The sequence below is a fragment of the Scaptodrosophila lebanonensis genome, unplaced genomic scaffold (assembly GCF_003285725.1).
Source record: "Scaptodrosophila lebanonensis strain 11010-0011.00,11010-0021.00 unplaced genomic scaffold, SlebRS2 tig00000024-arrow-pilon, whole genome shotgun sequence".
Taxonomy (NCBI): domain Eukaryota; kingdom Metazoa; phylum Arthropoda; class Insecta; order Diptera; family Drosophilidae; genus Scaptodrosophila; species Scaptodrosophila lebanonensis.
In genome coordinates this window covers 23,519,834-23,532,485 of record NW_022060538.1, presented here as the reverse complement: position 1 = coordinate 23,532,485, position 12,652 = coordinate 23,519,834, and positions in this window count along the sequence as shown.

The following is a 12,652-nucleotide window of genomic DNA, read 5'->3' as shown; positions in this document are numbered from 1 at the left end:
TGCCGCTGCTGCTGCCACTACCACTGCCACTACAACTGCCGTGCATATATAAAATGCATCAAAAATTATATTAATAATAATATTATTTATTTGTCGCCTGCCATCTGCCATTTACCATTTGCCGCCATATAATATATTTAAAAAAATTTAATTAATTGTGTACACCATCATATTGTTGTATAAATGCTTCAATGTTGCAATGCCCTGCTGCTATACACAGCAACACCACAATCTGTATGTATATCAACACACAGCAACATCAATAGCAATAGCAACATAAAAATGTTTCCCGTACTATTTCTGCAATGGCACACAAGTACCGCAAATTATTCGTCTTCTATTGCTGCACTGCTGCTGCCTCTGCCGCTGCCGCCGCTACTCTATCATCTACTCTCTCATTCTCTCTATATGGTATTGCAAATGGCCGCCATGCGATCTATTGTTGTTGTCGTTGTTGCTACTTCAAGCTAGTGATGGTATATTTAATAATATATATTGTTATGCATGAGTGAGTTGTTGTTGCTGCTGCTGCCGCTGCTGATGCCTAAACAAATGCGTGCATCGTTCATTAAACAATAATATTATAATGTACTATCGTATATGTGTACTATGTATGTATATGTATATGTTAAACAAATAATAATTATTATTAATTATGCCTGCCATCTGCCGCTGCTGCTGCCACTACCACTGCCACTACAACTGCCGTGCATATATAAAATGCATCAAAAATTATATTAATAATAATATTATTTATTTGTCGCCTGCCATCTGCCATTTACCATTTGCCGCCATATAATATATTTAAAAAAATTTAATTAATTGTGTACACCATCATATTGTTGTATAAATGCTTCAATGTTGCAATGCCCTGCTGCTATACACAGCAACACCACAATCTGTATGTATATCAACACACAGCAACATCAATAGCAATAGCAACATAAAAATGTTTCCCGTACTATTTCTGCAATGGCACACAAGTACCGCAAATTATTCGTCTTCTATTGCTGCACTGCTGCTGCCTCTGCCGCTGCCGCCGCTACTCTATCATCTACTCTCTCATTCTCTCTATATGGTATTGCAAATGGCCGCCATGCGATCTATTGTTGTTGTCGTTGTTGCTACTTCAAGCTAGTGATGGTATATTTAATAATATATATTGTTATGCATGAGTGAGTTGTTGTTGCTGCTGCTGCCGCTGCTGATGCCTAAACAAATGCGTGCATCGTTCATTAAACAATAATATTATAATGTACTATCGTATATGTGTACTATGTATGTATATGTATATGTTAAACAAATAATAATTATTATTAATTATGCCTGCCATCTGCCGCTGCTGCTGCCACTACCACTGCCACTACAACTGCCGTGCATATATAAAATGCATCAAAAATTATATTAATAATAATATTATTTATTTGTCGCCTGCCATCTGCCATTTACCATTTGCCGCCATATAATATATTTAAAAAAATTTAATTAATTGTGTACACCATCATATTGTTGTATAAATGCTTCAATGTTGCAATGCCCTGCTGCTATACACAGCAACACCACAATCTGTATGTATATCAACACACAGCAACATCAATAGCAATAGCAACATAAAAATGTTTCCCGTACTATTTCTGCAATGGCACACAAGTACCGCAAATTATTCGTCTTCTATTGCTGCACTGCTGCTGCCTCTGCCGCTGCCGCCGCTACTCTATCATCTACTCTCTCATTCTCTCTATATGGTATTGCAAATGGCCGCCATGCGATCTATTGTTGTTGTCGTTGTTGCTACTTCAAGCTAGTGATGGTATATTTAATAATATATATTGTTATGCATGAGTGAGTTGTTGTTGCTGCTGCTGCCGCTGCTGATGCCTAAACAAATGCGTGCATCGTTCATTAAACAATAATATTATAATGTACTATCGTATATGTGTACTATGTATGTATATGTATATGTTAAACAAATAATAATTATTATTAATTATGCCTGCCATCTGCCGCTGCTGCTGCCACTACCACTGCCACTACAACTGCCGCGCATATATAAAATGCATCAAAAATTATATTAATAATAATATTATTTATTTGTCGCCTGCCATCTGCCATTTACCATTTGCCGCCATATAATATATTTAAAAAAATTTAATTAATTGTGTACACCATCATATTGTTGTATAAATGCTTCAATGTTGCAATGCCCTGCTGCTATACACAGCAACACCACAATCTGTATGTATATCAACACACAGCAACATCAATAGCAATAGCAACATAAAAATGTTTCCCGTACTATTTCTGCAATGGCACACAAGTACCGCAAATTATTCGTCTTCTATTGCTGCACTGCTGCTGCCTCTGCCGCTGCCGCCGCTACTCTATCATCTACTCTCTCATTCTCTCTATATGGTATTGCAAATGGCCGCCATGCGATCTATTGTTGTTGTCGTTGTTGCTACTTCAAGCTAGTGATGGTATATTTAATAATATATATTGTTATGCATGAGTGAGTTGTTGTTGCTGCTGCTGCCGCTGCTGATGCCTAAACAAATGCGTGCATCGTTCATTAAACAATAATATTATAATGTACTATCGTATATGTGTACTATGTATGTATATGTATATGTTAAACAAATAATAATTATTATTAATTATGCCTGCCATCTGCCGCTGCTGCTGCCACTACCACTGCCACTACAACTGCCGTGCATATATAAAATGCATCAAAAATTATATTAATAATAATATTATTTATTTGTCGCCTGCCATCTGCCATTTACCATTTGCCGCCATATAATATATTTAAAAAAATTTAATTAATTGTGTACACCATCATATTGTTGTATAAATGCTTCAATGTTGCAATGCCCTGCTGCTATACACAGCAACACCACAATCTGTATGTATATCAACACACAGCAACATCAATAGCAATAGCAACATAAAAATGTTTCCCGTACTATTTCTGCAATGGCACACAAGTACCGCAAATTATTCGTCTTCTATTGCTGCACTGCTGCTGCCTCTGCCGCTGCCGCCGCTACTCTATCATCTACTCTCTCATTCTCTCTATATGGTATTGCAAATGGCCGCCATGCGATCTATTGTTGTTGTCGTTGTTGCTACTTCAAGCTAGTGATGGTATATTTAATAATATATATTGTTATGCATGAGTGAGTTGTTGTTGCTGCTGCTGCCGCTGCTGATGCCTAAACAAATGCGTGCATCGTTCATTAAACAATAATATTATAATGTACTATCGTATATGTGTACTATGTATGTATATGTATATGTTAAACAAATAATAATTATTATTAATTATGCCTGCCATCTGCCGCTGCTGCTGCCACTACCACTGCCACTACAACTGCCGTGCATATATAAAATGCATCAAAAATTATATTAATAATAATATTATTTATTTGTCGCCTGCCATCTGCCATTTACCATTTGCCGCCATATAATATATTTAAAAAAATTTAATTAATTGTGTACACCATCATATTGTTGTATAAATGCTTCAATGTTGCAATGCCCTGCTGCTATACACAGCAACACCACAATCTGTATGTATATCAACACACAGCAACATCAATAGCAATAGCAACATAAAAATGTTTCCCGTACTATTTCTGCAATGGCACACAAGTACCGCAAATTATTCGTCTTCTATTGCTGCACTGCTGCTGCCTCTGCCGCTGCCGCCGCTACTCTATCATCTACTCTCTCATTCTCTCTATATGGTATTGCAAATGGCCGCCATGCGATCTATTGTTGTTGTCGTTGTTGCTACTTCAAGCTAGTGATGGTATATTTAATAATATATATTGTTATGCATGAGTGAGTTGTTGTTGCTGCTGCTGCCGCTGCTGATGCCTAAACAAATGCGTGCATCGTTCATTAAACAATAATATTATAATGTACTATCGTATATGTGTACTATGTATGTATATGTATATGTTAAACAAATAATAATTATTATTAATTATGCCTGCCATCTGCCGCTGCTGCTGCCACTACCACTGCCACTACAACTGCCGCGCATATATAAAATGCATCAAAAATTATATTAATAATAATATTATTTATTTGTCGCCTGCCATCTGCCATTTACCATTTGCCGCCATATAATATATTTAAAAAAATTTAATTAATTGTGTACACCATCATATTGTTGTATAAATGCTTCAATGTTGCAATGCCCTGCTGCTATACACAGCAACACCACAATCTGTATGTATATCAACACACAGCAACATCAATAGCAATAGCAACATAAAAATGTTTCCCGTACTATTTCTGCAATGGCACACAAGTACCGCAAATTATTCGTCTTCTATTGCTGCACTGCTGCTGCCTCTGCCGCTGCCGCCGCTACTCTATCATCTACTCTCTCATTCTCTCTATATGGTATTGCAAATGGCCGCCATGCGATCTATTGTTGTTGTCGTTGTTGCTACTTCAAGCTAGTGATGGTATATTTAATAATATATATTGTTATGCATGAGTGAGTTGTTGTTGCTGCTGCTGCCGCTGCTGATGCCTAAACAAATGCGTGCATCGTTCATTAAACAATAATATTATAATGTACTATCGTATATGTGTACTATGTATGTATATGTATATGTTAAACAAATAATAATTATTATTAATTATGCCTGCCATCTGCCGCTGCTGCTGCCACTACCACTGCCACTACAACTGCCGCGCATATATAAAATGCATCAAAAATTATATTAATAATAATATTATTTATTTGTCGCCTGCCATCTGCCATTTACCATTTGCCGCCATATAATATATTTAAAAAAATTTAATTAATTGTGTACACCATCATATTGTTGTATAAATGCTTCAATGTTGCAATGCCCTGCTGCTATACACAGCAACACCACAATCTGTATGTATATCAACACACAGCAACATCAATAGCAATAGCAACATAAAAATGTTTCCCGTACTATTTCTGCAATGGCACACAAGTACCGCAAATTATTCGTCTTCTATTGCTGCACTGCTGCTGCCTCTGCCGCTGCCGCCGCTACTCTATCATCTACTCTCTCATTCTCTCTATATGGTATTGCAAATGGCCGCCATGCGATCTATTGTTGTTGTCGTTGTTGCTACTTCAAGCTAGTGATGGTATATTTAATAATATATATTGTTATGCATGAGTGAGTTGTTGTTGCTGCTGCTGCCGCTGCTGATGCCTAAACAAATGCGTGCATCGTTCATTAAACAATAATATTATAATGTACTATCGTATATGTGTACTATGTATGTATATGTATATGTTAAACAAATAATAATTATTATTAATTATGCCTGCCATCTGCCGCTGCTGCTGCCACTACCACTGCCACTACAACTGCCGTGCATATATAAAATGCATCAAAAATTATATTAATAATAATATTATTTATTTGTCGCCTGCCATCTGCCATTTACCATTTGCCGCCATATAATATATTTAAAAAAATTTAATTAATTGTGTACACCATCATATTGTTGTATAAATGCTTCAATGTTGCAATGCCCTGCTGCTATACACAGCAACACCACAATCTGTATGTATATCAACACACAGCAACATCAATAGCAATAGCAACATAAAAATGTTTCCCGTACTATTTCTGCAATGGCACACAAGTACCGCAAATTATTCGTCTTCTATTGCTGCACTGCTGCTGCCTCTGCCGCTGCCGCCGCTACTCTATCATCTACTCTCTCATTCTCTCTATATGGTATTGCAAATGGCCGCCATGCGATCTATTGTTGTTGTCGTTGTTGCTACTTCAAGCTAGTGATGGTATATTTAATAATATATATTGTTATGCATGAGTGAGTTGTTGTTGCTGCTGCTGCCGCTGCTGATGCCTAAACAAATGCGTGCATCGTTCATTAAACAATAATATTATAATGTACTATCGTATATGTGTACTATGTATGTATATGTATATGTTAAACAAATAATAATTATTATTAATTATGCCTGCCATCTGCCGCTGCTGCTGCCACTACCACTGCCACTACAACTGCCGTGCATATATAAAATGCATCAAAAATTATATTAATAATAATATTATTTATTTGTCGCCTGCCATCTGCCATTTACCATTTGCCGCCATATAATATATTTAAAAAAATTTAATTAATTGTGTACACCATCATATTGTTGTATAAATGCTTCAATGTTGCAATGCCCTGCTGCTATACACAGCAACACCACAATCTGTATGTATATCAACACACAGCAACATCAATAGCAATAGCAACATAAAAATGTTTCCCGTACTATTTCTGCAATGGCACACAAGTACCGCAAATTATTCGTCTTCTATTGCTGCACTGCTGCTGCCTCTGCCGCTGCCGCCGCTACTCTATCATCTACTCTCTCATTCTCTCTATATGGTATTGCAAATGGCCGCCATGCGATCTATTGTTGTTGTCGTTGTTGCTACTTCAAGCTAGTGATGGTATATTTAATAATATATATTGTTATGCATGAGTGAGTTGTTGTTGCTGCTGCTGCCGCTGCTGATGCCTAAACAAATGCGTGCATCGTTCATTAAACAATAATATTATAATGTACTATCGTATATGTGTACTATGTATGTATATGTATATGTTAAACAAATAATAATTATTATTAATTATGCCTGCCATCTGCCGCTGCTGCTGCCACTACCACTGCCACTACAACTGCCGTGCATATATAAAATGCATCAAAAATTATATTAATAATAATATTATTTATTTGTCGCCTGCCATCTGCCATTTACCATTTGCCGCCATATAATATATTTAAAAAAATTTAATTAATTGTGTACACCATCATATTGTTGTATAAATGCTTCAATGTTGCAATGCCCTGCTGCTATACACAGCAACACCACAATCTGTATGTATATCAACACACAGCAACATCAATAGCAATAGCAACATAAAAATGTTTCCCGTACTATTTCTGCAATGGCACACAAGTACCGCAAATTATTCGTCTTCTATTGCTGCACTGCTGCTGCCTCTGCCGCTGCCGCCGCTACTCTATCATCTACTCTCTCATTCTCTCTATATGGTATTGCAAATGGCCGCCATGCGATCTATTGTTGTTGTCGTTGTTGCTACTTCAAGCTAGTGATGGTATATTTAATAATATATATTGTTATGCATGAGTGAGTTGTTGTTGCTGCTGCTGCCGCTGCTGATGCCTAAACAAATGCGTGCATCGTTCATTAAACAATAATATTATAATGTACTATCGTATATGTGTACTATGTATGTATATGTATATGTTAAACAAATAATAATTATTATTAATTATGCCTGCCATCTGCCGCTGCTGCTGCCACTACCACTGCCACTACAACTGCCGCGCATATATAAAATGCATCAAAAATTATATTAATAATAATATTATTTATTTGTCGCCTGCCATCTGCCATTTACCATTTGCCGCCATATAATATATTTAAAAAAATTTAATTAATTGTGTACACCATCATATTGTTGTATAAATGCTTCAATGTTGCAATGCCCTGCTGCTATACACAGCAACACCACAATCTGTATGTATATCAACACACAGCAACATCAATAGCAATAGCAACATAAAAATGTTTCCCGTACTATTTCTGCAATGGCACACAAGTACCGCAAATTATTCGTCTTCTATTGCTGCACTGCTGCTGCCTCTGCCGCTGCCGCCGCTACTCTATCATCTACTCTCTCATTCTCTCTATATGGTATTGCAAATGGCCGCCATGCGATCTATTGTTGTTGTCGTTGTTGCTACTTCAAGCTAGTGATGGTATATTTAATAATATATATTGTTATGCATGAGTGAGTTGTTGTTGCTGCTGCTGCCGCTGCTGATGCCTAAACAAATGCGTGCATCGTTCATTAAACAATAATATTATAATGTACTATCGTATATGTGTACTATGTATGTATATGTATATGTTAAACAAATAATAATTATTATTAATTATGCCTGCCATCTGCCGCTGCTGCTGCCACTACCACTGCCACTACAACTGCCGCGCATATATAAAATGCATCAAAAATTATATTAATAATAATATTATTTATTTGTCGCCTGCCATCTGCCATTTACCATTTGCCGCCATATAATATATTTAAAAAAATTTAATTAATTGTGTACACCATCATATTGTTGTATAAATGCTTCAATGTTGCAATGCCCTGCTGCTATACACAGCAACACCACAATCTGTATGTATATCAACACACAGCAACATCAATAGCAATAGCAACATAAAAATGTTTCCCGTACTATTTCTGCAATGGCACACAAGTACCGCAAATTATTCGTCTTCTATTGCTGCACTGCTGCTGCCTCTGCCGCTGCCGCCGCTACTCTATCATCTACTCTCTCATTCTCTCTATATGGTATTGCAAATGGCCGCCATGCGATCTATTGTTGTTGTCGTTGTTGCTACTTCAAGCTAGTGATGGTATATTTAATAATATATATTGTTATGCATGAGTGAGTTGTTGTTGCTGCTGCTGCCGCTGCTGATGCCTAAACAAATGCGTGCATCGTTCATTAAACAATAATATTATAATGTACTATCGTATATGTGTACTATGTATGTATATGTATATGTTAAACAAATAATAATTATTATTAATTATGCCTGCCATCTGCCGCTGCTGCTGCCACTACCACTGCCACTACAACTGCCGCGCATATATAAAATGCATCAAAAATTATATTAATAATAATATTATTTATTTGTCGCCTGCCATCTGCCATTTACCATTTGCCGCCATATAATATATTTAAAAAAATTTAATTAATTGTGTACACCATCATATTGTTGTATAAATGCTTCAATGTTGCAATGCCCTGCTGCTATACACAGCAACACCACAATCTGTATGTATATCAACACACAGCAACATCAATAGCAATAGCAACATAAAAATGTTTCCCGTACTATTTCTGCAATGGCACACAAGTACCGCAAATTATTCGTCTTCTATTGCTGCACTGCTGCTGCCTCTGCCGCTGCCGCCGCTACTCTATCATCTACTCTCTCATTCTCTCTATATGGTATTGCAAATGGCCGCCATGCGATCTATTGTTGTTGTCGTTGTTGCTACTTCAAGCTAGTGATGGTATATTTAATAATATATATTGTTATGCATGAGTGAGTTGTTGTTGCTGCTGCTGCCGCTGCTGATGCCTAAACAAATGCGTGCATCGTTCATTAAACAATAATATTATAATGTACTATCGTATATGTGTACTATGTATGTATATGTATATGTTAAACAAATAATAATTATTATTAATTATGCCTGCCATCTGCCGCTGCTGCTGCCACTACCACTGCCACTACAACTGCCGCGCATATATAAAATGCATCAAAAATTATATTAATAATAATATTATTTATTTGTCGCCTGCCATCTGCCATTTACCATTTGCCGCCATATAATATATTTAAAAAAATTTAATTAATTGTGTACACCATCATATTGTTGTATAAATGCTTCAATGTTGCAATGCCCTGCTGCTATACACAGCAACACCACAATCTGTATGTATATCAACACACAGCAACATCAAAAGCAACATAAAAATGTTTCCCGTACTATTTCTGCAATGGCACACAAGTACCGCAAATTATTCGTCTTCTATTGCTGCACTGCTGCTGCCTCTGCCGCTGCCGCCGCTACTCTATCATCTACTCTCTCATTCTCTCTATATGGTATTGCAAATGGCCGCCATGCGATCTATTGTTGTTGTCGTTGTTGCTACTTCAAGCTAGTGATGGTATATTTAATAATATATATTGTTATGCATGAGTGAGTTGTTGTTGCTGCTGCTGCCGCTGCTGATGCCTAAACAAATGCGTGCATCGTTCATTAAACAATAATATTATAATGTACTATCGTATATGTGTACTATGTATGTATATGTATATGTTAAACAAATAATAATTATTATTAATTATGCCTGCCATCTGCCGCTGCTGCTGCCACTACCACTGCCACTACAACTGCCGCGCATATATAAAATGCATCAAAAATTATATTAATAATATTATTATTTATTTGTCGCCTGCCATCTGCCATTTACCATTTGCCGCCATATAATATATTTAAAAAAATTTAATTAATTGTGTACACCATCATATTGTTGTATAAATGCTTCAATGTTGCAATGCCCTGCTGCTATACACAGCAACACCACAATCTGTATGTATATCAACACACAGCAACATCAAAAGCAACATAAAAATGTTTCCCGTACTATTTCTGCAATGGCACACAAGTACCGCAAATTATTCGTCTTCTATTGCTGCACTGCTGCTGCCTCTGCCGCTGCCGCCGCTGCCGCCGCTACTCTATCATCTACTCTCTCATTCTCTCTATATGGTATTGCAAATGGCCGCCATGCGATCTATTGTTGTTGTCGTTGTTGCTACTTCAAGCTAGTGATGGTATATTTAATAATATATATTGTTATGCATGAGTGAGTTGTTGTTGCTGCTGCTGCCGCTGCTGATGCCTAAACAAATGCGTGCATCGTTCATTAAACAATAATATTATAATGTACTATCGTATATGTGTACTATGTATGTATATGTATATGTTAAACAAATAATAATTATTATTAATTATGCCTGCCATCTGCCGCTGCTGCTGCCACTACCACTGCCACTACAACTGCCGCGCATATATAAAATGCATCAAAAATTATATTAATAATATTATTTATTTGTCGCCTGCCATCTGCCATTTACCATTTGCCGCCATATAATATATTTAAAAAAATTTAATTAATTGTGTACACCATCATATTGTTGTATAAATGCTTCAATGTTGCAATGCCCTGCTGCTATACACAGCAACACCACAATCTGTATGTATATCAACACACAGCAACATCAATAGCAATAGCAACATAAAAATGTTTCCCGTACTATTTCTGCAATGGCACACAAGTACCGCAAATTATTCGTCTTCTATTGCTGCACTGCTGCTGCCTCTGCCGCTGCCGCCGCTACTCTATCATCTACTCTCTCATTCTCTCTATATGGTATTGCAAATGGCCGCCATGCGATCTATTGTTGTTGTCGTTGTTGCTACTTCAAGCTAGTGATGGTATATTTAATAATATATATTGTTATGCATGAGTGAGTTGTTGTTGCTGCTGCTGCCGCTGCTGATGCCTAAACAAATGCGTGCATCGTTCATTAAACAATAATATTATAATGTACTATCGTATATGTGTACTATGTATGTATATGTATATGTTAAACAAATAATTATTATTAATTATGCCTGGCATCTGCCGGCGGCTGCCGCTCCCGCTGCCGCATATATAAAATCATTTAATTGCTGCTGTCAACACCACAATATAACATCGTCGCACACAAGTACCGCAAATTATTCTGCTGCTGCTGCTACTTCATCTACTCTCTCATTCTCTCTATATATATTGCTAATGGCCGCCATGCGATCTATTGCTAGCTAGTAGTGATGGTATTAATTGGTATAATTGCCTTCCATTTGCCGGATGTATAAAATATTTTAATACACACATATATACATTGTAGATGTATGTGGATCGTGGCTAAACTATTTTTTTCCATGCCATTAAATAAACTACAAAAATTGTCCTCCCAAATTAGTCACAAAGAAACTATTTTATAATTATTTTCGTCCCACAAACATATATAAAAATTGTTCCGCTACATGTAAATAATTAAAACACATAGATAAGCTACTAAAAGTAAAGACTGCTTCCGTTTCCTGTTCTTTTCGATGATCTACCGACTTCACTGCCCTTCCGATTAGACTGCTTTACCGATTGTATTACCTTACTGAAGACTGCTTCCATTGGCACTGCATCTGCTAACAGCCGAACACTGCCTTTTCGTTTCTCTGCCCTACCGATTGGGATGGTTTGTGTTGCCTTGCTGAAGACTGCTTACATTGACACTGCATCTGCTAGCAGCCCAACCGGCATGTTCGTTGCGTTGTTCTTCTACTAACTTTGCTGCGTTACCGATTGCCTCTGCCAGTTACATATACGTAATTGATACGCAGCTCTCTTATGTGGCCTCTGACGCAGGCCCATCAACAAGTGGCGTGGCATATTGGAGAACGTTGCGGCCAGGAAAACGTGGATGCTGGGTTCGATTCTGAACTCGGGTCTATGGTTTTCTAGCACGTCTCCGTTTTTTAATATATTACGTTACCTCTGGCACCGTGTTGAGGTGGGCTCACTTACAAATGCACTGCGTGAACTACTGCCTTATAAGCTACATTAGCTGTCGAGTACCAACGAGTATCTTCAGCCTCGTCGGTAGAGTGCATTGCCCACACGCCATAGTACTTGGGTTCGATTCCCACTACAAACCCAAAAATGGAAAATCAATCTTTCAAGCAATACATTTGTTTTATAATTAATAAATCAAAAAGACACGATAGTATACAAATTATTGGATTAGATAATAACCATTTTAGCGCGGAAGATTTGTCAAGCATATTTATAAGTAGTAATACGCGCAGCCTACCATCCACCCACTCAAGCAGTGTGTACCCTTGTTATTTCAAAGCGGCGCCCACACAATTGCTTTTTTTCCAAGCTACATTCCGACCTACTAGA